The sequence below is a fragment of the Epinephelus fuscoguttatus genome, linkage group LG18 (assembly GCF_011397635.1).
Source record: "Epinephelus fuscoguttatus linkage group LG18, E.fuscoguttatus.final_Chr_v1".
Lineage (NCBI taxonomy): Eukaryota > Metazoa > Chordata > Actinopteri > Perciformes > Serranidae > Epinephelus > Epinephelus fuscoguttatus.
In genome coordinates this window covers 18,154,536-18,182,019 of record NC_064769.1, presented here as the reverse complement: position 1 = coordinate 18,182,019, position 27,484 = coordinate 18,154,536, and the positions used below count along the sequence as shown (strand labels likewise).

The 27,484-nt window shown below is 42.5% G+C and overlaps 1 long non-coding RNA gene across 1 annotated transcript in view; it reads left to right on the top strand.

Moving 5' to 3' along the window:
• Positions 1–27,232, top strand: part of LOC125906014 (uncharacterized) — a 52,879-nt gene extending 25,647 nt beyond the window's left edge. Inside the window, exon 3 of the long non-coding RNA XR_007451731.1 lies at positions 26,982–27,232. This is a non-coding gene — a long non-coding RNA (uncharacterized LOC125906014). The remainder of the gene's footprint in view (positions 1–26,981) is intronic.
• The last annotated feature ends 252 nt before the right edge of the window (positions 27,233–27,484 follow it).

Sequence of the window (27,484 nt, the reverse complement as noted above, 5' to 3'; positions counted from 1 at the left end):
AAACACATGCATTTTCGCTTGAAAACCTTGGTGAGGGAGTCTGGATTTGAAGAGAGCATAGATAAGTTTTATTTTCTGTTCAGTTTTAAATATGGTTTTAGTGAAAATGCATGTGTTAGGGAAATACTGAGCATATGACTGGATAATTGAGACCTGGATTATACTGGACACGTTGTGTGAGAGTTTGGAAACCGAGGTTTTGCTGTTAAGCGTGAGCCCCATCAATCAATAAATCAATACAGTCACTTTTTCTGTGGAAGCATACAGGAAAAAAAGTTTTCTTCTCAGATTTAAGGGTGCACAGCATGACTTATTGCTATACAAATGGTCATTTTGTGGGTGAAGCATTTCTTTGAACAGCAACCCGGGTTCAAGTCTGACTTTGCTGCATGTCCTCCCCTCTTTCTCTTCCCTTTAATCCTATCTGTCCTATCTAAAAAGCCAAAGAATAATAATAATAATGATAATAATAATCATACATACATACATACATACATACATACATACATACATACATACATACCAAAATAACTACTAACCATAGTCTTTAATTACAGTAGAAAGTAGTTTAAAGTGCAACATCCCCCTGCATATTTAGAGAAACATATGGTCAGACCAAGAATGGCGGCAACTTGACAGGTTAGATCTTCATCGCCCCCTTTCCCTCCTGTCCTCACTCATTCTCCCTCCCTCTCTGTTCTCTGACCAGTAGCACCTAGCAGGCCTGTGTTGTCTTAGTGCAGAAGTCAGAGGTCGCATGACAGAAACGGCATATCGTCACGGGGGGGTATCAGCACCTCCAGGGCCTCTGTATGCCAGCAATTGTCTCTGGCCTGGATTAGTTTTTGTATCCAGTTACGGACTTTTATTCCCGTGGAGTCAAGTTCAGCATGGCACTGAGGGCCAGCAGTGCTGCTGAGAGCCCAGTGATTTATGTGTTGCTGAGTGAGAGCAGCAGGTTCAAGTCAGAGGTCTCCGGGCAGGGTAGCGTGCCGTATAAGTTTGTGTGTATGTGTGTGTTCGGATGTGTGTATGAGTCACTGTGGCTCTCTGCAAACATAAATGTGTATGAATGTCTGAGAAGCCGCATGAGGGCCAACTCAAAGCTCCCGGCAGGGTGCCTTGGTCTATTTGGCTTGGAGGGGATCCACTCGTTTGACTGTGAGCATGCCTGGAAGAGTTTTGGTGTTGTTAAAATAACAGGCTGTGAGAGGTGGGGTCATCTCTATTATAAGCTGCGGCCATTGGTTGAGGGGGAACACTAAGTGATGGGTTTTGATGATGGACTAACTTTTAGATTTCTGGGGATATTCTGACATTTTTTCTCGCAGCCTGTAAAGCAACCAATTGGCCGACCTTTCAAGACGTTAATCATGCGGGTTTGGCTATCATGTGACACAGTCAAACAAAAAGTGGAAGAATGCCATACATGCACTCCAAGACCCAGCGATTTAATTACTTAGGCACACAAGTGAGGTCACTTCCTCCTGGGTAGGTCCTTGCCTTTTTCTGAACATGGATCATGGTCTACTGCCAATAGTAACAACCTGGCCTAATTAGGCTGCTGATTTCAGCAGTGGTGCAATATCATAGCTGAAAAATGTTCAACATTTACTCACTTGTGATGACCATTTTATGTTCTTTGATGTTTATTTTTGGTCTGAAAAAACTCCTAAACACACTACATTTTTCCCCACTTGTTTGCCTGATCTAATCTAATTTGTCACTTACGACATACAGTCTCAAATCTTACACTTTTCCTTCATTCATTCATCTTATTTAAACCCTCATGTGCCAAGGTACATGCAATAAGTACAAACACCACTAAAAATAATGAGCAATAAAGGAAGAATACATCACTATATCAGTGTAAAAACAAACAATGAGAGTCACGATCAATAACATTAGCAATTAATCCTCGGAATTCTTTGAGGTCATTCCTTGCTATTCCTTGCTTCTCTGCATCTCTCCTTTTTCTTCTACCTTTAACAAATGAAAGTTTAATAGTTAAAACACAAACCGAAGAGAGCAAGCTGTTACAATCGGGCCGAGAATCAATTAAGGCATGCTAAACACAGCCCGGGCTTATGCACCCTATATCCACCCGTATCCATATCCATATTCCTTTGAAATATGATGTCCTGAAGATGGAGCCATATTTATTCTCGATGGTGCGTTTTGGATCCCTGAGATATTTTAAAATGGGGCATCTGTCCTGTGGCCTGGTCAGCCATCTGGATGAGACGGGACAGGGAGAAGATGTTAATGCACTTCATGATGAGAAAGGAGGATGACACCTTTGACCTTCCCTAGCCTTTGACCTCTACAGCCGATATGGAGCCACTGACGCTATGGGTTTCCTATATCTAGCATATGCTGGCCAGGCCGATACGTTAAAAGAAATTCCTCATTTGCCACACACTGTTTATATAGCTGCTCCCCCATGTTGTAAACAGCCAGGCTGCAAGGAAATAGATATTTACTTCACAGGCTTTCTATTTGATTAGAGAGAGAAAAATTGACATGCATATTGGATATGTTGCTATGCTTATTGCCACAAATGCTAATAGAGAAGGGGTTGTACCTGAGCTGTGTATACAACATAGGGTTGGAGTTGTGATTTCTGTGTATACTGTTCTGCAGCTATTCACTTACATGTGTATGGGTGCACCCAGCAGAGATTGGGTGTGCGCATTTTGCCAACCCAACAGAGTTTCAGTTACACAGAAGCTCAGGTCCACCGCTATGTAAAAAGATCTGGCTCTAAATCACTGCTGCATTTCCAGGAACCACCACTAGAGTGAAAAAACCTCCTGTAGAGCTCCATGTGCTTCTCCCTTGTATGATGGCTGTGGCTCCTTCAGTAGCAGCTTCATAGTACATTGACATTTATATAGTGTTTCCCTTGGGGTGCAGCCAGGGAGCCCAAGGCGGCTGGAGTCCAGGGGCGGTGGCTGGTAGTGGTATTAAGGTGGGGGGTTTATCCCTTTACGTGTGAAGCCGTGGTAGCTGAACCCTTGTCAATGGTAGCCTATGGGCAATGACAGATCACTTTTCCACACTGAGATTTAATTAGAAATTAGAGTGCACATCACCTCTGACCTCTAATCCTGCACCGCTCGTGTCGTGGGAGGAATTCTAAGCATATTTGCGAACTGGGACCACCAGTCCTCATCTAATGTAAAATAGTAATGCTGCAATGAAGCTGTCAGAGCTGATGTTATGATAAGAAAATCCATGGGAATGCAACGGATGGTTAGAATCGATCAATATTAGGTTCACTTAAGTTTATGCAAAAGATTGTAAAAAGGTTTCCTCAGCCTATAAGCTTTCAGATATATTCATATTTCTAACATAAAAAGTGACTTTACAAGACACAACAGAGGGATTTTTTGTCTCATTGAATTTTAATTGGGCAGGTGAAGTGTGCATTTTCTTTGAATTTAGTGTGCCATTGCCTAAATTCAGATATTTAGATAGAGGTAAGTGAAACGGTAGCTGTCAGTCAACAACAGTAGTAGACTACCTCCACTTCCTGCACACACCCAGTCATAGAACTGATAGCTGGCTGTCCAGGTTGCATTTCCAGTCATCTGGCCAATCCCGTGTGCTAAACATTGACCTTGTGACCCCTGCTCATGACCCCTGACCTGTGATGTTGACCCCTTGTCCAGGGGGATGGGTCTCTTATATATCTCAACTGGCCGTCTCCATTGACTACCTGCCAGGCACCTGCTCTGAGAAATGAAGCCAAGGCGAATGCCTCTCTTGGGAGCCTTTTGGGCTCAGCAGACAACAAGGCCTGGCCTCAGCCCTGCATTTGAATAGGCTTTGAGTGGCCCTGGTAAACCAATCTCCCTAATTATCTATTGAAAGAACATTCTTTTTCCTTGCCCAGTCATTACCTTGATTTCAATTGCCGAAAAGTAACATGGAGGAGCTAAAAAGAAAAGAGAGGGGATGGAGAGGATGTGGAAAAACATACATGCATGATTGTGCACGCACATGCACACTTGAGAGTCATATAGAAACACAAAAGGCTGTGCGTCTTCCTGATTTCATTAAGGTTAATTGTAGGTCAGAGGGAGCAGATTTGGGATATAAAACCAGGATGCGGGTGCAGGTCAAGGCAATGAAGAGAAATTAAACATGAATATGTGGCCTTTAGCTGCATTTTGCTGCAATAATAACTGCGGTCAGGGCAGGTTGCAGGTTCACCCCTGAGTCATTACTCCATGTCAAACTACAGTAGTTTTGATTTTAATTCTGGTAATGACTATTAAGCATCCTTTTCACAGAGAAGCTCAAGCCCTGTCTAGTTCCCAGTAAACACAATATAAAAGAATAAATTAAAGCCCATATCTTCTAGGGAGGAGCAACATCAGATATCTTTGTTTTCCATAGGACATATGAAAAGAGTGTGACATTGCCTGAACAGCTGGAATGGTTAAAAAGAAGGACATATAAGAACATAAGGGATACACTGTGTGAGAATTAGCATCACTTTTATGTGTGACTTTATACATGTGATACGTCATATATAGATGATGCATGAGACTTGCAAGATGCACATGATTGGCATGTTTGCAGTTGAGTGCTAGGTCTCCTGCTGTTGTGCACCCCAGAAAATGACACAGTGGAAGGCTAAGCATCACCCAGAGGGGCTGATGCCAATGGTGAAACTGAGTGCCCGGTAATCATGCACTTTGCTCATATGTTTGTGGTAGCTTTTTGTTCATTTTGTGAATTATGTTTTTATTTTGACTGCATATAATTTGCCTCCGTAGTGTAATTGCATCTGCTTATAAAATTAGTCATGATCCAAATCTCAGCAGGAACCAAAACCAACCACTTGGAACAAAAAGAAGCTTTCGTTGTACTTTGTGAAAAAAGAGTTTCAACAGGAGTTTTTCTGAGATACGTTTTGTCTCTGTGCATCAGTTACCGTAGTTAGGGCTATCTACATGCTGTACCACTGGATCAAGAGCATGGAGATAGTCACTCAAGAGTGAGCTCTCGGGGCTCTAGGGCTGTTCTCAGGAAGCACTCAAGGCTCGCATGCAGTCACCATGTAGTGGAGGAGATAAGAGGGGACAGAGTTACCCTTTGAAACTAAATATAGGTCAGGACAAGCAGCATTTAGGTAGTGTCTCATGCCCATAACGTCTCTGTTTTGTGCCTATTATTCTTCTAGTGTTGTGTGAGCAACTAGGTACACGGCTCTGTATGTTGGTTGAAGTGTTTTAACATGTGCTCCTGAAAACAAAAAGATAAAGAGGTACAGTGACACAGGTTGGATTTGATCCCGTGGCTTTGCATACCCTTGCCATGTGGAGATGGATGGCGTGTGATATTCACGTCACAAGAGATTTCCATTTTTGTCATCTAGTCCATTATAAAGTTCCAAAATCTGAACAGATCATAGAAATACGACAAGGAGAGATTATTTTATTTTGTTTTTATTCCAGGCTTTTCTGGTAAATTAGATATAGTATAATATATATTAATAACAACAATTTTTTTTTTTTTTTTTTTTTTTTTTGCAATTATATGTCTAAGTACAGTGGCTGACTAGGGCAAACCTGCTACGAGTGCCCAAAACTTTTCCATTAGAAGAAACATGCAGCAGCAACAATGCAAAGTCAAAAACACACAAACCCTGACAACATATGCGACAGAGAAACGCCTCATATCCAGTCAACACAACGGATGTTTTCCAGGCCTCCAAGGGGAGCGCTAAGTGGGACAGCTTGATTTTCGACCTGATAGAGAGACAAGACGGTAGAGTGTTTATTTTTGAAGTGAGAAGAAAAGTGGAGTTGAAACAAAAACATGCATATTCTTTTTAAAAATTAAAAGTAGGTTTTGGTTTTCTGCATATTTCCATCGTTGTATTTGTTTTGGATTTTCGTGTGTTTTTGAATCTGCATCATTTCTGAATCAGCAGCGCATTTCTCCTAAAGGAAATGTTTTGGGCCATTGTAGCACGTTTGCCCTTATCAGCCACCGTAGTTAAGTGCTGCGGTGGTCTGCAATCTTCAGACATCCTCTCATAAAGAAAAAAAAAACTGCTGTATTGCAGTCTTTGAACTTCTGTCTATCTCAAGTTCTTTAATCTCCACCAGTCTGTCTGCTGCAACAGCAGCACCTCCAAATCTTGGACTGGAGCCTCAACTGTCCACACTCTGTGATCTCAGGACACACACACACACACACACACACACACACACATACACATACACATACACCAAGTCCACTTTATAGGCTTCCATGTCCTCTTCCTGATAAAAGCCCTTGGTCTTTTCTTTTAGTTTTTCTTCGTGTGTGGGGTTGTTTGCCACTCAAATGTATTTTTACTGATACAATCGGACAAAAATATATCTTTATATTTCAGAATTTTTCCTGTGCTGGCATCATCAAAGGTATTTTAAATAATCATTAAAAAATAAATGGCTCACAAATGAGACATGAAGTAGTTAACTTTCTCCACACTTTCTTCTCTCTGGCATTTTGATAAAGTTTCAGTTTGCACCTGAGCAGTTTGTTTTGCATCTTTGAGTGTAGACATTTATTTTTCAGTACTGTAATGAATCTTATTGCAGCAGTTGAAGTCAGTGGTCTTCAAAAACTGTAGTGTGACATCCCTGAATTGAGGATTATTTCCCCTTTTTAACCCTGTAAATGACAATACTGACTCTGAGCTGGAACTTCTACATGTGTTCCTCTTCCTCCACAAAGTCTCCATCCCTCACCCCCAACAACAAACACATTGAACCTCTCCTCCTAGCAAAGCTGCTCCGATATTCATCTGACCACACATCTTTTATGGACGCCTATGGTCATAGTTGATCCACAGTTACCTCTGACATCCGGTCAAAACCTCTGATCCCCACCAGAAAAAGGCTTCCAGGCTTCACTAGCTGGGTGCAGTGGTCGAAATAGCGTACAATGATGTGATATTCTCAGCAAATGTGACCGTACTCACAGCCCCAGTGTGGGTCCTGTCAGGAGCAATAACCAAATATGTTTCAGCTTTTACTCCTTACAGTCATCTCTTATGGAGCCCCTGGGCTTGTGTCTTCTGTACCAACACCACACAACACCAAACTGCTGACCAATCAGACCACGCTTCTTAGTGCTATACTCAGGGCTTTGGTTCACATATTGGCATTATATACATATGTCCTTACATTTGTACATGCAATGTTCACATGCATACACACATTGGAACATGTAGGGCTCCAGTGATCTCAGGATTAGACCCTATCGGGCCTCTGCATCTTCAGAGGTGCTCCAATAAGCTCTCTGCAGACAGCGGTTTCTCAGTCACATCATTTATCTTAAAGGCCAGGACCACTTCAAGGCACTTGGAGGTGCATGGCGCTGAGGTCATGGGTGGGGGTGGGTCTGGGGACATGAGTGTAACCACATAGAGACATTAGAGAGGGATGCAGCATTACTGGAATCATTAACGTAATATATAACTGCAACAGAGGTCAACAAAAGTCACATTTGATGGCTATTTTTTATTTTTAGGTAGCAGGATAATAAGCCTTATTTTAAAGGCCACATGAACCTGATCATTAGATCAAGTTGTTTTTCAAAGTTAATTGCTAACCACTTCGTTAAAGGGTACTAATTCTCTCTACTCAAGTTTTCCATCGCCAATATGACATGGTTGAAATTAATAACTAATTCTTTTCACCCCTCAAGTGTTCTCCACAAATGAAACTGATGCCACTGTGTCACTGAGGGAGCAAGTGTTCAGTTCAATTTCATCAAACAAACGGATCCAGTATTTGGTACTTTCATTCACAAGCTAGAATCCCTTCCTTCATGCCAAAGGCAAACTGAAAAAGCTTTAACTTTTTCATGCTTTGTCAGACCTGTAATGAAATCCGTTCCTCCCTGGCAATATTTCAAACTGATCCACTCACAAAAAGCAACAAAAATGTACAAATCTAGATTAAGATGAACTTTCATGGAGCAATAAGTCAGTATTCGGTGGCTAAACACTTCCACGTACATCACATTCCAGCAGCTGCTTCACAATAAATGCATTCCTGTATTCCCTTAAGGAACTGTGTGTGCATGTGTGTGCGTGCGCGTGTGCGCGTGTGTGTGTTTGAATTGATTTTATTAATTCATTGGAAGTACATTCAATTGAAAGATTTGTTCAGGAACTGGGGTTTAAGCATATCAGACATATTTTAGTACAGTTTGGTTTGGTTCAGCATCACATCAGTCAGTGATGTTCCTTACTCACCCTGTGGCTGTGTGGACGCTTGAGAACACTGTGAATCTTTTCTTCCCCTCTCTGCGTGTGTGTGAGTACTATGACTCTGTATGGATGGAGGTGGAGCTGTGGGGTGAGTGATGACACTGGCGGTGTAATCCCACCGACATCTGCTTCTAATCTGCAACATGAAAAAGACACTCTTTTGACCCCATACCTGCCCCCAACCATCCTCTACCCCCACCCCGCTCCTTCTGCCCAACGCTGCTCTCTCTCTCATTTGAACCCAAATCAAACAGTGTATCGGGTTACGAGAGATTTCTACCACAACTTGCAATCAAACATACAAAAGAGGGAGTATTTATTCATTTTTTTTGTGCTCTCTGCCATGCCTCCATAGGTCAGGAATTCAACTCGATGTGGAAGTTTCCCAGTATTTTTTAAAGATTTAACAGCAAAAGAGTGGCAGATGAAAAAATCTGCTGGTAAAAATCAAGACAATCTGTTAATTTCCAAGAATAAAACTTGCACACATGACAAAATGCAAGTAAACAAAAACAAAAGTTCCGACAGTTTCTAAAAAAACACATCCATTTCCGTTTTACGTCACCCTGGGTCCTTGATTGAGTCGACATAAGCCAAAAAAGAAGGAGCAGAGAGAGCACTTGGAGTTGGGGAGCGTGTGGGTGTACATACAGCATGTGGGGACTTTCCAGTGGATGAAGATTGCCTCACTGGAGGAAAGTATTTATTCAGGAGTAATTGAGAGAGAAATAATACAGCAGCCAAAAGCCCGGCCTGAGCGGATGAGCAAGAAGAGGATGTGGGTGATTGAAACATGGCTGCAATTTGTTTTAACTGGCTGTAGAAATAAGCATGGCAGAGCTCTTAGGGCTTGGTAGTTGTAAATCTGGAGCCTTGCAGGAGTATTGTCGGTTCATAACCTTTCTCTCTTCTCGCTCTCTCTCCCTCCCTTACGCCTCCCAGGGGTACATTTAGCTGGGGAAATGGAGCTTTTCTTCCCTTTATTTGACTTCCCTGTCACCGGCAAACTCTCTTTCCCCCCTCTCGCTCTCTCTTTCTCTTGTTGTCCGACACACACTCGCCTTGACCCATGTTTTGCTGGACAACTAACTGTTGGTGTGCAGACCAGCCATGGGAGGACAAGGACACAACACAGAGATACATTAGAGTAAATCACTTCCCCCTTTCAGCCAACAATGGTTCTGGGAAGTCGTGTAATTCTTCCGTGATCTGTCTTCTCTCTGTCCTGCCTATAAATGCATATCTGAATTCATTGTGCCATGGTCGGTTTACATGCACTACCATGTTTTCACTTCTTTGCCCAGTTCTGTTTATGTCAGGAGATAATATTTGTCTGCAAAATCAGCAGTTTGATATTGTTTTCTGTTGTTTTTAAAGTTTGCAAAACATGGAAATACATTACATCACAAGTTAAAGGAATCTTTCACCCAAATTACAAACAAACAAAACAGGCCATGTGGATAGTTTGGCTTAATTTGCCCAGGTTTTTGAGCTTCTTTGTTTTTTGCTCTTAGAGTAAGAGCAAAAAGAGCTTTTTGCTCTTACTCTAACACATGAAGGTGAATGAAATGTAATTTATGGTGCTTTTAGCATTGAACAAAAATCAGCAGCAGTGTGTCTTTCCAGAATCATCCTCTGTTTTACTCAGGATAATCCTTGCTGTCGACAGTTTTGACATTTTGGTGATTAATAGTTTTCACAGGACTGCAGAGATGCAGACAGTTTCTTTGGTAGAGAGTAGTGCCAATGAAAGCTGTTGACAGCGGGGTGTTTGGGTTATCAGGACATTGCTTCAGGAGAGACAAGTTGCTGATTTTTTTAAGTGTAATTTCTGATAATGTGAGCAGCACAAAGAGGATTCCATTCATTTCAACTGCACTGTGATGGTGGTGCAGAGACCAGTATCTTAAAAATGTTTGAATAAAGCTAAACGTCCACTGTTCTCTGCTGTAATTTTTACATGCAGATATCATTAAATTTCCAATAAACCCACCATAGAACATATTTACAGTTAGTTACTGTAATTAACATTGCATTATGGGCATAGTGTATAAGTTATGTACCAATTACAATGGGGCTGTCCCCTAATAGTCGACCCAGTGTTAGTCGGCAAGATTTCATTGGTCACTAAGTCACACACACACAAAAAAAACCCCAAAACAAACCAACAAACAAACCAAAAAAATAGGAGCTGTGCCTTGTCAAAATAAATCAAAACTTATACGCCTCAGCCATGTGGGAATTTAATTTGAAAGGACAGACAAAGGAAGTGGCCACTCTCAGCAGTTAGACAGGAGTTATGTTAATTTACAGGGTTGGTACATGTGGTTGTTACACAAGCTAGTTATGAACATGGGCAGGAAATCCAAAGTGTGGGATAATTTTGAGAAGGTGGAGGACGAATCCAAGGTGATATGTAAACTGTGCAGGCAAACATTCGTGTGTGTGGTTCGTCAACACCATTCGTCAACTGCAAACATGACGCATCACGTGAAACACGTACGTAGCTACATGCCCATTAGCAACTTAGTACATTCATTACTGCTTTGCTGACAGCGTCATTAACAGGTGGCTCGCTCAGAGTGTGACATGCACTTGTAGATAAAATATTGGCCTATATTAATGAAGGTTCATTAGTGCGGTTTTGTATTTCTCTGTAATGTAGCGCAGTGTTAACAATGTTACTGATGCTATTCTTTCTCACACCTTCAACTCAAACCATTGTGTTGCCCTGCCCAAATTATATAATTTAATAATAAGTAATACTGTAAACATGTAGGTGACTAGTTGACTAATGGCTCTTAATGACGACTAATGGTTCACTTGGAAAATTCTTAGTCAGGGCAGCCCTAATTTACAGTAACTTACTGTATTTTTTTTCCAAGCATGTTCTCATGGCTAAAAACATTTTTTAATTTGTAATTTGGGTGAACTGACCCTTTAATGGTCTCAGTAGAAAAAAAAAAACAAATTCTGCCCGCATGTGAAGAAGACAGAAAAGGACAGAGGTGATGACAAAACTAAAAAAGAAAAATTAGTAGTTGTGTGCCAAATGTGTGAGCGGATCTCTCTGTTCACACCTCTGGTTCAAGGCCTCTGCCTCACCAGCCTCCTGGCTTGTTTAGTCACTCAGTCTCCCAAAGAACACACACAGGCATGCACATCCACACACTTTCATTTTCTCCATCACCTCCAATATCCCCCTTCCTGATTCCTTCCTTCCTATAGGAGCTTTGACTGAAATGTGCTGCGGTAACATTTGCACACAGGTCTGCGGGTTACACACTGCTGCATCCCAAAGAGCTGTGTGCTTCTCGCTCTCCGCTGTGGGTCACTACTCGGGGTTTACACAGGGGGCAAAGGTGTTAATGCTACATGCTTTAAAGAAGTACAAGATGTCTTCACTTCACTTCTAACAGGCACCCTGGGTAAAAGCTGGAACTAATCTGAGAGGGGTGTGTGTGTGTGTGTGTGTGTGTGTGTGTGTGTGTGTGTGTGTGTGTGTGTGTGTGTGTGTGTGTGTGTGTGTGTGTGTGTGTGTGTGTGTGTGTGTGTGTAAGTAAAAGAGAGAGAAACAAGACCAGAGGTATTAAAAGCAGAGACATGCATTTGTAAGGAGCTGAAGTTCAGAGGTGCTCTCACAGCTTGACAGTGGTAAATATGGCCGACATTATTTCTGTAGTGTTGAGGTTTCGCGCTCTGTTTACAGAAGCACTTCCTTGCTTTCTCTGCCATTCTATTTTGTGCTACTTTAGTACAAACAAGGCGCAGGTTGCTGTTTAGTTGCCAGTTATTGTTTTGATAGTGTTTGTCAGCAGATTTTGCATGAATCTCAAATGTAAATGTGTGCTTCATACACAATCAGAACTACAAATGTTTGTACAAAGTTTTTACTTTGTGTATAATAGTATCATTTGTTTTTAACACACTTTGTCTGTGTCATACTTTCTTCTTAACTTTACATTTTGATCTTAGTCTTTCATGAGCTTTCATGACTTGTTATGTATGCAGAACAATCTTTTAAGTGCATAGGATCATTTTGGTGATAATGGAAGGGTGTGTACAGAGATAACAGTCACATTTTCATCTTTGGCCCCAAGTGACAAAGTATATCATGCTTTTTTTCGCATCAATATAACCAACAAAAACAAGCTGGTTGCACATTTAGTTCAGCAAAAGTTGGCTTAGGTCATAGCACTGGGAATGAATGAAAACACATTTGCGAGCAAATCAATTTTTATAACCTTTGCGTGTTTATTAGATATTCGGAGGCAAATGCAATAAAGTGGCCCAAGCCAATATTGTATGCTGTGAGGGGTGGTGGAACAATTCCAAACAGTAATGTCACCTCTACAGACCAAGCACAAATATTATACATGGAAGGAGGTTTGGAATGGAAGTGCTGTGTTTACGAGTGAATATGTTTGATTAAACCCATACAGTACTGGAAATGACTGTTTTTGTGCTGTTATTTTTTTTTTTTTTTTTGCAGGGATGGAAGCAGACATACACAACATGCACCCTCCACTCTAAACATACATGCACATAAACAGACACACACACACACATACACGTCGTCCTCCCATCTACAGCCAAGGGAAGTAATGAAAACAAATGGCAGAGTTCTATTCCCGCTGGGACCTGAGGAGGAACTTAGTCATCAAGCTAATTTTATTCTTGTCTGGCCCAGAGACTCCATTTCCTCTGGGTGTTTTTACAAACGCCGGGCTGCACCACGCCATCGGCCAGTGATGGATATGAGGGCCTGATGGCCGGATGGCAGATGCTGGCCCTGTAACTCAAGCTCCAAACACTCGCTGATGACCCCCCTTGCACCCTGTGCGTTCCTCACTCAATGCAATGTTGCTGCTCGGGTGTGCATATGCAAACTTCCAAACAAACTGTACATTCATTTTGTAGGCTCAAGGATATGTACAAGCATGTATTTTATAATGTTACAGAAGTATGCATTCTTCTATTGGAGATGAAAGTAGAAGAAGTACCACATGTATAATACAAAACCAAGAACATAGTCAGCAATGATTTGTGCTATGATGCACAACAAAGGATCGTTTCCTCAGCCCTTATGTCATTCTTGATTTTTACAGACATAACATTTTTCTGTTTGAACAGATTTTCTGTTTTACAGCATCCATATTTTTCTGTCACTATTTGGTGAAATTAAAAATTGAGAAGGGCAAAAAACCTGACCATACCACCCAAACTGTAATCTACCACTGTATGTTGGGGAAATACATTTCAACAAGTACAGTAGATGCAGCAAAGTAGGAGCCAGATATCCTAAACAAATCACAGATATAATTGAAAGTGTAATGTCATTAGTTACAGTAAGTCTGCTAATCATGCAGTTAGGTTATGACCTCTTTCATATTACAAAATTGTAAATACATCTGATTACCTCCGCCTTTGCCTCCCTTGTATGTTACGAGCAAGAGTCATGTTACAGGCAGCGACAAGTCGTAGGTTAACGGCTTAAGCAGTGAGAGCTCTCGTTTCTGCTGCAGGCTACTGAGCAGAGATTTCAAAGGGCTGCTTAAGCCTGCAACAAATTAATTCATCACGTAATTTGTTACTAGACATTTCTTCTCAATCCTACGGTTGGCAGACGTATTTTCAGAGTTTCCCTTATATGAATGGGAGCTATTGCTTCTGTCAAGAAAAGGTTTAATTTAAAAATAAAACAGTAAAACACAAAATATCAAAATGTATGGCTGAATTTTTTTTAAAAAAGTGTTTAAGCATACAACCAAAAACAAGTTGCAGAATAAACTGAAGGGTTTATCACAAAATAGCAAACATTTCCCCCTCCCTTTTAAAATGTAACATTTACAGCAGTGTCCAAGGACCCCTTAGCTCAAAGAGAGATGAAGCAGGGACGCCCTACTACATATACTGTATAAAAACTGGGTTGCACTTGAGATCTTTCTGTGAATGTTTTTTGGTCCACTCTTGTTTGTCCTGTAGCTGCTAAGTCAGCAGCAGTTGTAGCATGGCTAGGTGCATTAGCCACTTTCACCGTAGGTCTTTGAGGTGGAGGGTGTCACAAGACGATCCATTGTGGCTCACAAAAATGTTCACACATAAGATAATTATAAAGGTAATTGGGCCAATATATTTCAATAATACATAAATGTTAGCTTACTAGATCACCTGGCCATTATGGATTAGCGCTACATAGTAATTTAGCGCTAGCTAGCTCACATAGTTGCACAAGGATTCATGCGTAACAGTTAGCCTATTATTAATGTTGTGTACTGTAAATTAACTTTTCTGATTTATGTGAATGTGTATTACAGCATATGCTACAATCTATTTCCCTGCAATTCAGACATAAAAGAGTGTTACACTTCATCTAAAAGATTCTGCAGAGCAGAAAGCCTATTCCTTATAACTGTAGATTAATAATGAATGCTAAAAAACTCTTGATTTTGTTGTGGCTTCAGAGGGGGGAGGGGGGGGGGGGGGCATGTCACAATGCTTCATTGGGTTAGCTGGATTAGTTGGATCAGATTTACATCTTCCCATTCTCGCTTGCACCAAAGTCCCATTCTGCGACATGCGCACAGCTGGGAGCAGAGGACACTTGGGACGAAGCAGAAAGAAAGCCACATGGCTTCCTGTTCCAACTCCTCTGTTGCCAGCTTGAAGCCTTCATTCCAATGCACCCTGCATGGATTATTCAGTGACTGCACCCTTTTAGTCTTGGCTGTGGCCCGCAACAGAAAAAAAGAACCTTATTGTTGTTGATTTGTTAGTATGCAACAATTTTCAGGAGAGAAGGGAAACATTAAAAAGCAATTAATATACTGGAGTGCGAAGGAAAAGAGGAGTCGCCCAGGCCTCCAGTGGGACTGGCGTTATCTGCGGCACGACCTGAAAATGCAGAAAACATGAAAAAGATGGCTTTTAGTGTGACTTCGGCTCATCCCCACAGATGGATGACTGACGGGAGGGAGCAAGGGACAAACAAAGGCAGTTTACAATCAGCATAATCAATGTGACATCAGCACAGCGACATAATGCGCGGGGGTTGGAGGGGAGCAGGGTGAGAACACAAGATGCTCCTTTTAATAAAGCTACAACATGTTCCTTTGCGATTACACCTTCTTGATCTTTGCCTGAAAGAAGTTTTTCTCAGGCTTTTACCACCCATCAAAGAAGCCTTAACATCATGGCAGGATATCAGTGGCACCCACTTTAAAAGCAATCAAGTATGCATTTAAATTTCAAGCTGGCAGGTTCAGCACAGGTCTTCTGTGCTTTATTGTAAAGAAAGCGTGGCTCCTTCTGTTTCTCCACTTGAGTGTTACCCACAACTCATCATAAAATGGAGAACCCTGCCTTGAGATTAAAGGTATCTCACATTACTTGAAAAGACCCAACATGAAACGGCAGATAAAGTAGAATTATGCTTTCTGTAAAAAGCATGCTCGAATCTTCACATTTATTAGTGGCGTTTCTACATGTATGGTGGGGCTCTTATCTACCGCAGGCCTTTTTTGCTCTGGTCAAAAGGGACTTATGGGAAATTTACCAGCCTTCAACACATGGACAATTGGTGGGTATTGTAGGGGGTGTTTTCTGAAGTACCTTGTGCTCCAAGTAATCCTTACCAATGTTCAAAGGTGTTTTTTTGTGATACTTCAACATGATGAGGTTTATCCAAGATTTTTTCTTGTTTGTCATTGAAACAGTCTGTGACCACAATCACCCTCTCTGACACACATACACACACATAGACAGACAGACAGACAGACAGGGGCGTTTACAAAACAAGTTTTTGTTGCTCCCTCTCACTCCCTAATCATTCATTTGGTCCAAGGCTAAGAAGAGGAGGAGGGCGTCCCTTCTAGTGGGAACCACTCAAACCTTGCATACTTCTGCCATTACAATAAAGAGAGAGGAAATGTGTTTCTCTCTGTAGTGGGCATGGATTATTTGAGAACAACCAAGGTAAACGTGCCTAGCAGCAATGCAGGCCTGAAAAAAGACACGCATTGTGAGAAACATAGAACGGTTAACCTTGGTCCGAACACCATGGTAACAGGGCACATAGAGCAACCCTGTCTCCTCGAAATTACGTTGGTATATTACTAAACTGTTTTCATAATTACGTTGTGGTGAGAACGTAATCGCTGCCTGGTGTTCGGAGATGGCGTATCTTTAATGAAACACTACATTTATGTACCATATTGGATTTGCGGGGAGGTAGTCTGGGGTGATGGTGGACATACAGAGTGCAGGACTGTGACACCAGAATCTACGGTTGGCGTCCCGACCCCTGTCTGTGGTTATGTTCAGGCAACTAAAGCACTTTAGTTACGGTTAAGGAAAGATGATGATTTTGGTTAAATGTTAAAGGGTGATTTAGAGTATTTTTCAACCTGGACCCTATTGTTTTTGTGTCTGAGTAATCGGAACAACTAATTTTGACATTGGTCCAGCCTTGAGCTAAAGCGCTAAAAGTGCTTGTTTTTTGCCACTGATAGGCTTAGATCATTATCTGCCAACATTATGGGAAGGAACACTACAGAGACACATTATTTTAAAGAGCAAGATTCTTTTTGATTGACCAGAAACAGCCCTGAAATTACCAACACCAGATCCACCAGACTCCATTTAAATAAACAATTATTTTAAGCATATATAGAGCCAGTATATTTTTACATCTAGGTGAGTTAAAGGTTTATTTTGCAGTCCAGAGTTGGCAATTGTTGGAACAGTGCAACGACAAACCAAGATGGTTTTTGTTAGTTTTATTTTGTTGCTGTCAATTTTAAATTAAGTGTATTTTATGATGATACATTTAAATGGAGCATGGTGGATTTGTCAATAGCAATTTCATCGCTGTTCCTGGTTAAACAAAAAGGATCTAACAAAAGCTCTTTCTCTATAGGAATCCTTTCCATAATGTTGTCAGACACTTAGAATAACAATCTGTGCCTGTCAGAGGCGAAAACAAGCTTTTAATGGATGTAAATTGACAGTGCGCTATTGCCCATTAACGTTGCATTGCAGCCTGTTGTCAAGACTAGACCAGTTTAAAAATTGTTGTTCCCATCCCATGTCAGACACGAAAAGCTGTCCACTGAATTAACCCTTTAATTAAAAAGGCAAAGATAAATAAATAAAAATATTGTTGGTGAACATTTTGCTGATACGTTCAATATCAACATTTTTGCAACTAGCCAGCTACATTAGCGACATTTCCCCATTATGTTAACAGAAAACATAATTTGGTCAGCATTACGTTTCCCTCAAAAATGTATTTGCTTTTTAAAATTATTTGTGTATAAACATAATCTATAGGAAACAGGGCTGTGTAGAGCTGATAGTGACATTTTTTAATGAAATCTAGGAACTAAACACCTGAAATACTGATTATTACAAAAACTGGTAACTGCATAAGAAAAAAAAAAAGAAAAACCATTACTACATGAGTGTGTTGCAAATTAAAGGTACTGTAAAGAGAAGTACTACAAATCTTGGCAATTTAGTACTACCAGTACGCTAAATACTGGCTCAAGCTACACAATATACACCAGCGCTTGAATCATAAAATCCGACTAAGCTCACGAATAACCCTTTTCTGTCTCTTCCCCCTCCTTTAGCTACATGATGTGACATGTGTTGGGCCTGTGCACCAAAGCCCAGGTGTCATGGTAGCTACATGATGGCTTTTTCCTGCTACAAAACCCGTTCATCATTCAAGGGGCCTGTTGGGTTTTATCTCTGCTGGCTTACTTTGAAGCACTTGATCCTCCGTCACGTCTGCCATTTGGGGCTCATTGTGTCATGGAAGAGGTCACAGAGAGGGCGGTATCACTGGCTGCTCTTCCTCCTCAAATACATTAATCTTAGTCTACCTAGACTCTGTTTTCCCTGTGAATTAGCTAGAGAGATAAAGAAATAGAAAGACAGATGGAAGCACAGGTAGTTGGGGAAAAGAGAAAAGGGTGAAGTGAGTGAGGAGAGGGGGCAGACAGACAGACAGACAGTGCCAGGCAGAGCTGAATCAATTAAGGCACATCAAATCAAGAATTCATGCACGCTGAAAGTGACAAATATTGGCTGAGGCGGTCAAAGCTGTCAGGGCCTTGACATAGCTTACCCCCCATCATCATCGTCAGGAATGTCATCGTCTCTCTCTCTCTCTCCCTCTCTGTCCTACTCAGTCTTGCTGGTGATGTGTAGTATGTTCCTTTCCTAATAAAGGAAGCACACATAGATGTATAAATACATACATGCACGCAAAAGCACAAGCCCAAAACTATTTGTGTCTTTTATGTTTCTTTGTAGTATTTTGTCACTTTGTCGTTCATTCGTCTTTCTCTGCAGTCATTTTGTGTGTCTTTGTGGGGGTTTTTTGTGTGTCTTTATGGATTTTTTTTGTGTCTTTGTGGTTGTTTTGTGTCTCCTTGTGGTTCTTCTGTGTTTCTAGATAGTCGTTTTGTGTCACTTTGTTGTCATTGTGTGTGTCTTTGTAGTATTTGTGTCTCATTGTAGTTGTTTTGTGTCTCCCTGTGGTTATTTTGTGTTTCTAGGTAGTCATTTTGTATCTCCTTGTGGTTGTTTTTGTGTCTCCTTGTGGTTATTTTGTGTCTCTTTGCAGTCATTTTGGGTCTCCTTGTAGTCGTTTTGTGTCCCTTTGTGGTTGTCTTGCGCCTCTTTGTGGGTTTTTTTTGTGTGTCTATGTGGTTGTTTTGTTTCTTTGTTTTTTTTGTGTTTCTTTGTAGTCATTTGTGCCTCTTTGTCATCATTTTGTGTCTCTTTGTAGTTATTTTGTGTCTCTTTACGGTACCTTTGTGTCTCTTTGTGGTCTTTTGTGTCTTTTCTTGGTCAGTACAGGTTGACTTGAATGACAAGTGAAGATCCGGGGGCCCCTGACACTTTGGGCCCCTGGGTCTGTGCTCGGTAGGCCCGTACAGTAATCCACACATGATTTACATGTTTATGATCATAACGATCCAGCAGCAGCTCCGCCATAAGCCATCTTCACCCCTCGTTGGAATGCTTAGCACTGAATCAAAAAAGCATGTGAAAGGAAAATTCTGTGTAAAAAGGAAGGATACAATAAATCAGTTCGGGCCCTCAGATCCCGGCAAACTGCTGAACTCAAAGTATCACCCATTACAACATTTGTGGGAGTTATCAACCCCTTTCTGCCCCCAATCTCCCCTTACTCCTCCAGGTCATCCCAGTGTCGTCAGCTGGCGCGAGCATATGTCTGACACCTCCGTCTGTCTGTCTTTCTGTCTGTCTCTCTTTCTTCCGCGTCTGCTCTCCAGTCCCCAACAGTCGTGTCACTATGCCCTGTCACTTCTGTCGGCCACAGCCCGCATCAACATGTAGCGACCACTTGATATGTTTGTGCGTGGATTTCGGGATGAGCGTTACCGTGTTTTGAGAGAGGAACATCTGGTGGGGGGAAAAGGTTACAGTATAGGGATACCACCAGAGCCCTGTGCAGAATTCCTTCCATCAGATAAATCAAGCCAGCAAGTCACTGCGAAACGGGAGGGGCAGGGGAGGGATGAGAGGGTGAGAGGGAGGGAAGGGACGTTAACTCAATCCTGCCTGAGAGGAATGGAGTGCTTTGTAAAAGATGGGCCTCTGTAAAATGGCCATCTCTCTTCAGTGTGGTAGTCTCTCTCTGCCTCCTTCTTCCTACTCTCTTTCTTTAAAGTTTATCCAAACTACAAAAACATATATTTTTCTCATTCACTCCTAATGGTATCTTGCCATGCACATTTTACACTGGCTGATTTTGAGATCTCCCTTTGAAAGATCTGCCTCCACCCTGATACGGTGGGTGCAAAATTTTGTTTTTGGTGTTCACAAAAAATCAACCCCAACATGTGCAATATTAATGCGCCAGTTACTGGTGTCACTGTCAACAGCTTTTTTTGGAACTATATTCTGTGGAAGAACATCAACCTCCTTCAAAGTGGAGGCAGAAATCTCAGAAATGGATGTCACATCTTTTTCTCTTCTCGCATATATCATTGGAATATGGTGCTGTGGAGCAACCAGACCCAACACTGCTCATTTTTGGCACATCATAGACACTGGCCACTTTAATGGTGCTTCAAAGGATGTTTCACTGCTGAGGCCTTATAACGGCAAAGAAACCTTTACTGCAACACTAAAATATCGGAACTGCCGTCAGTACAACATCAACTTAATGACTCATCGGGTACTCTCCACCTTTAAATAATCTGGTTTGCTTTGAATAGCAAACTTAAAGATTTGACTCTTCAACACACAGCTCTTAGGGAATCGGTCTTGGTGGCTGGGTAGTGCCTGAGATATTTTATGTCATGCATTCGTATCATTCTATCAACTCTGTAAGCATTTCAATAAATATTTCTGTGACAGTTTTAAACTAGAGACCATCTTGCGCTGGGATCACATCCGCAACGAGACAACAATCCGCAACTTGATACGAATGTGGGCCAGGGCGGTAAAGTAGAGGGGCAATGGCCAATTACTTACTTCCTACACCCTACTTCCGACCCCCTTACTTGGACCACACCCATCTTCGAACTTGGCCTACATTTTGATCTCAACTACACATCTGTAAAGATACGTGACTACATCTTACTACACCTGGCAAAATACTAAAAACAGCGTCTGTGTTAGTTCCTGCTTCAGTAGGTGCCACCAGAGCCACATTTTGCTATGATCTCACACACACACACACACACACACACACACACACACACACACACACACACACAAAAACACACATACTGACTCAAAAACAATACCAGCTGTCGCGCCATTGTTACAGCTGGTAGTAATAACATAGATGAATAATTCATTATTCTTAAACATTTCCTAACACTTATGTCCTTTCTCAGCCCCACTGTAGGCCAATGACAAGTGTGTCCATGGACTCCCTTTTTGACTGCTGATACCAACGAGCACTGGCCATCATAACATCCCTCCATCCATCTCCAACTCTCCCTCCTTCCGTCCCCTCTCTCCCGTCATGTCGAGGGAACAGAGAAGCAAGGCAGGGATGAGTAAAGCACATGTCAGGAGACGTAAGGGCTTCTGTGGAGGCCGACGAGATGAAGCTGTCAGAGGAAATGCTGTCAGCGCCGACACCCAAGTATCAAGGGCATCTCTGTGTCTTCTCCTCCTCTGTGCCTGTCCTCTGTTGCCTTGCTTAATTACACTGCATGTATGCTACTACTGCTATTGTCAGGGGCTTGACGTGGCTGTACTGTTGGCATGCATGAAGCCAAGTTTTGACACAGTGCCCTGGAGACTGCTCTGTGTTGTTTTGATGTGCTGTTGAAGGCTTGTGTGCAGAGGCAAGCGAGCTTATATCAAGAAAGGGGTCATGTGTGCTCTTTGCAATTGAAAGTAGTTAGAAAGTTGTGTTTTATGGGAGTGTGTGTGTGCATTCATTTGTGTCTGTGTTTGCACCTCAATGTACGTGAACTTCCCAGCACACTTTCGGACACATAAGATACATCTCATTGGTGTTAGCTCACTCCTAAATCAAGATATTCCACTTGCGTTCCACATTGGGAGAGTTGGGTTGTGCTCAGGTTTCGTGGTCATGCTGTAAATGCACAGTTCATGCTTAATGCAAAATGCCTGTCCAGTATGTGCGTATGCATGCATGGCATTTTCAAATGTGTGTGTGTGTGTGTGTGTGTGTGTGTGTGCCCGTGTACAACCAGCACAAGTGGTACATGAGGGCTGGCAGTGGATGCATACTTCACACCCCAGACTGACCAGGAAGTAGTTGACAGCTCTCAGTGCCCTGGCCTGCCGCTAATTTCTCCACTTCCTTCCTGCTAGCCTAGCTTAGCATCAATCACCTCTCCCCACTCGCAGCGCTAGTGCAAACCAATTTCCTTAATGCTGATTGCACTGTAAACCAACTCTCCTCACCCGCTCTGGCTCTTGTTCCGTTTTACTCATTCATTCTTTCTGTCTTTCCTTCCACAGCTTCCTCTTGATTTGACAAAGCAATGATTCAACTCCTAAAAGCTGCTTAGCCAGAAAAAAGTGCCATAGATTCTGCCCAAGATTTGCAACTATTGCTCAGTGTATGCCAGTGTCATATAATGTTCAGCTATAAGCTTACAGTTTTTCAAATTTAGAAATAGGTTTTAGTTTACCTCCTCCTACTTGACAAATGTGTATCATACACAATCTCTAAATCAGATCCAGAAGATTTTTTTTTCTTCAGAATCTATCTGTGTAGAATGCAGAGAGCTCAGTGGACAAGTGAGAGGGGATCCCTGCTTCCCGCTGAGGCATGAGAAATTCCCTAAATGTTTCTCAAGTTTTGGAGTCATCATCAGCTCAAGAGGAGGCCAGCTATTTCTCACCTTCACTGAATCTGTACACCCAGCCCTCATCTGAGGTCAGGAACTGCGCCAGAGCATGTGTGTTTACATGTGCCTGTGTGTGCTCTTGTGTCCTTTCAACTCCAAGGCGAACGGGAACAGACAGGATTCCTCCCGCTATGGCAACAAAAGTGATGACAAGCAAACCACACCGCATTTTAAATGTCTCTTAATTCTTCTTAATTTATTGTGCGAGCATCATGTGGGACATAACCACTAAAATCATGACGGGGGATTTTGTCAGTGCTGCAAGTAGACACAAGTGTGTCTTACCGTGAGAAGAGTTAGGCCTGAAAACAGCAGCTATCAGCTCTCACCTCATCAATGTCATTCCAGACAATTATGGGATCCAGCGCCAGAATTCTCCGCCACCACACCCTTTCACTTAGCACAGGCCCTCCGACTGACTGAGGGGGAATTAACACCACATCAGGCTATAAAACATTTAAATGTGCAAACTAATTATCATCTACATGTCCCTTAAATCCAAGGAGATTTTATGTATAATAACTTTCTTTGGAAAACAGTTTAAAAATGCTCTACAAATGAGGTCACTTGTATGTTTTTAGTCGGTCTTAAAGCAGATTTGCATTGAAATGACATGAGTTGTACAACTTGGCAAACAATTTGTTGAACACAAATCTTCCTTCAGGCAAGAGAGCCAGTAATCTCATCTGAGATGACAGATGACAAGCTACAAAGTAATTATTATATTACGACACAGGCAGTGTTTAAAGAACATCAAATAAGATGCGCACCGACAACAAAAATCAAACAAAAACAACATGACAATAAAAATCTGTGTGAATGAAGGTTGGAAAATTCAAACGCATATTTCGCCCTAATGTTTGACTAAATTTCCTAAACACTCCTCCATATTCCTCAGACTCTTTGGTTTATATGCTTTTGCTTCCCCTCTCTGAGTGAGCGCAATTGTGTGTGTGAAGCTGTTGCGATCCAGTGGCAGGCCTTTCCCAGTGGAGAGATTGATGAAGTGCAGTGGCCCGGGGGCCAAGGGAGAAGTAGTCCCCTGCTGGGACTTCTCTCTGGCCCACTGAGCACACCACAGCCACACAGGATACATCACTCAATCTGCTTCTGGCACACATACACACACACACACACACAGGCTCTGTGCTGGACAACATAAGGGCTGGACGACTAAGAAGAAACCATAGCTGCGTTTACTCTTGTCCTAATGGCTGGTACAGAGCGGTTCATGTTTCAGCCTTGCTCCAGGGCCCACCACTGACATGCTGCTACATTATGTTAGCCTGTGTTTTATTTGGCTCTGTTTGGTATAGTGTAGTGGGATAGGAAGTGAGGGGGGGGTACAACTGAAGGCCCAGCATGAGGGCCACTCCAACACAAACAGTAGGAGGCTGATGCCTGGTGTGCCTTGCCGCACACAAACTGCTGTGTTACGTGCAGTCCGAGCCCCAGATGGAGCAATTTTTGTCACTGTGTTTGTGTGTTCTGAGTGTGTGGTGGGATTTGCAGAGTAAATGTCAACAGGTTCGGCTTCCAAAATCATCTGGGGTGTATAGTCTCCATTGTATACTGCATGTAATGTATAAGTGTTTAGGGGAAGGGGGGCACAAATGCTGCACGGTGTTGGGTGGCATGCACGTCACATCAGGCTGATGGATGGCTCAGATTGCCGTGACCAGGATGCCCCGGCTTCCAATGCACCCCTGCTAGCATGAACAGTGCTTACGCAGCCACTGACACTGACTTGTCTGGGACCGCCTGGACTGGCGACACAGTCTGAGAGATTCCCGGAGAAAGCCCCTGGTGCATACACATGCCTGCATGCTGACACACACACACAAGCATGAAAAGTGGGGGTTGGGTTGCCCTGACAAATTACCCACATCCCCGGCACTCCGGTATCTCAGCATGGGGGAAACTCGATGGCCCGGTAGGAGGTGGGTGGATAAGTGGAAGGTCAGGGAATTGAGTGGAGAGGGCACCCAAAGCTTTCTCTACATCGGGCAAAGAGGAGGAGGAGGACTTGGGGCTCGGAGGCATACATTTATTTTAAGTCTCTTTATCCAATCTATCACCACAATCTGTGCTCGTTGGCGCGAGGGGCACAGAGACTGAGCACAGAGTATGTGAGAAGTGTACGTGTTTATGTGTGTGTGGGCATGCATGTGTGAGCAGCGAAGGCCGGCGTTCCAGACTGCAGGGAGAGGATTAGGAGTCTGGAATGCAAGACACTCCTTGACCCCAGTGTGACCTTTGAGGCTAAATCCCTTGCCCATATCTGTCCCTCATGGGTCATGATCCAATTGGTAGCCCCTTTAGAATGCTGACCTCTTATGCACCTCGTCACTCAGTCAGCTTGAAACATCTCCATTCACTGACAGTGGGGCCTAAGCCAGCCTGCTAGGATAACAACTGGAGGATTCTAGTTGTGGGCCAGTTCCTCTGGGGTATGAAAATTACATTTCAAAGCTGAAATTCAGAGACATTTTCGTTAATGCAGGCCTACTTAAGGAAAAAAAAATCACTCTTGTTCTGCCTTTCAAGTGTCCATGTACACCTAAAACATAAATGAAGCGTTTCCCTTTTCCCTATTTTGGAGGCCTGTATGGCTTTCCATTTGCGAGCGTGTCGACCAAGAATGACGTTAATGTAGGTGGAGGGGAACGAACACATCAGAACGGCGGGTGAGTGGCAGTGACACTGAGCAGCAGCAAAGAGCTGGGTGGCAGGCAATCAGAGAGGCTCTCGCTCCCTTTCACTTCAGTCCCACATGACATGGCTGACTAGAGAGATGAGAGACAGATGGGCGCCCCGCTCGCTACTGAGGCCCCCTGAATAAAATATCATACTTCTGATTAATTCATATTTCATCTGCATAGAGAAAAGCAGTATTGTTTTTAGATGCCACTCAGATGGCATCTATTCTTGATTCAGGTTCATTCACTGAATTGTCTGATTACACTTTAGATGCTAAATTATTAAATCAGTGATCACTGACGTAATTATTGTCTGGTACACTAAAGTTATTGAATTACACTCACTCAATTGATACTTTTCATCACTGGAGCTACAGTGCCAGGAACTCACTGCACCTGGCCAAGAAAAAGTCCCGCTCATACCTCAGTAAAACCACAAATTGTTGTTTTTACACATTTTCCTCCATGTTTTTTTCAACGTGTGCAAATTTTATGCTAAGCTAAGCTAACCAGCTTCTGGCTGTCGCTTCATACTTAACATACAGACAAGAGACAGGTATCAGTCCTCTCATCTAATTCTTGGCAGGAAAGTAAATAAGCATATTTCCAAAAACGCCAAACTATTGCATTTATGGCATTCAACTGCCTTAACTCTGCTTTCACCTATCTTTCCATCTCATTCTCAGACTGTTGCAGTGCACCAGATTTGTGTTATGTTTTTTAGCATCAAAAGTATTTTTACTGTAAAGGTCCAGTTTGTAGTATTTGGGACCATCTATTGGCTGAAATTTAGTATAATAGGCCTATTCATAAATAATCAGAGAATCGTTACCTTATTATGAACCGTTTATATCTACATACAGAGTGGGTCCTTCTCCCTGGAGTCCACCATGTTGTTTCCACAGAAGCCCAGGATGGACAAACCAAACACTGGCTCTAGATAGGGCGACTTAAGTTTTTGCGTCGGCCACTGTGTTTCTTCTACGTGCTTGGCACGTGGGCAAAGTCTCAAACTTAATCCTACACGCTAGACCTTTAACTACCTTTGTGGCCTGATGCTACATATTGAATCATGATATATTGCAAGATTTTTTCATATGTCACTTATTTTTTCTCTGGTTAACAAAGACAAGATTTTGTAGAGCCAAAGGCAATACTTCTTCTACTACTTCTACTATCCATACAACATGATGCTTACATCATGGCCACCCGCAGATGTTTGTGATGGCTCCACATTAGTTAATTCAAAAGAGGGAAGATGGACAGAATCCACTGCTAATGTTAGGGTTATCTGGAGTTAAATTAACATAAGATTCAATTAGAATGGGTGTAGAGGGAGAGAATAGAGATTTACGAGGGGAGGAGAGAGTGACACGGTCAGTGGTGACATCAGGCACCTGTTATGGATTTGTAGCAGCAAGGGTGGAAGTAAGGGAGTAAAGGAAGGAAAGAGGCAGTAGAAGTTATAGAAGAACAATCAGGAAAGCCAGAATTAGACTTGTTCTTTCACTCTGTGTTGGCTTGACTTTATGAAACTGTGTGAGCATATTTGTGCAAATGAACACACATGATTGCGTTGTGTCCAGTGTAACGCTGGCTCTTTGTGCATCTGTCTCACAGGAGCAAAGAAGCAGCTGTGAGAAGCCCGGAAGGTCCCCCAACTCTGCCCCTCACCTGTGTCACATCTGCCTGCCAGTGCCATCAAGGTGCGTCAATCTTCCACCCTGGCATCTCTTTACCTGTGGCACTACACTGCACCTTCCTGGCTGGCACGCTTTCGACCCTCCCCCATCACTCCCGCCTCTTGTTCCTCAAGGCATCTGTCACTCACCTGTCATTTCCTTCATCAACTCCTGCCTTACTCCTACCTTCTTGCGTTGGCCTCGGCAAAGGCGGGAAGGAAACCATCGGAGCGAAAATGGTGACCACTTTGTCCCAGTTCCAGGTTTAGCTGCTGTGGAGGATGACACATCAGGGAGGTGTTGACTGACAGCGGCATTCCTACTAAAGCAGGTTTCTCTCTGGGGACACAGGAGTTTGATGAACGTATGGGTCAAATATTTGACACACTTGAACCCTGCAGCAAAAACTTATAGATTTGTTTGGCCTAATTATATCGAGTT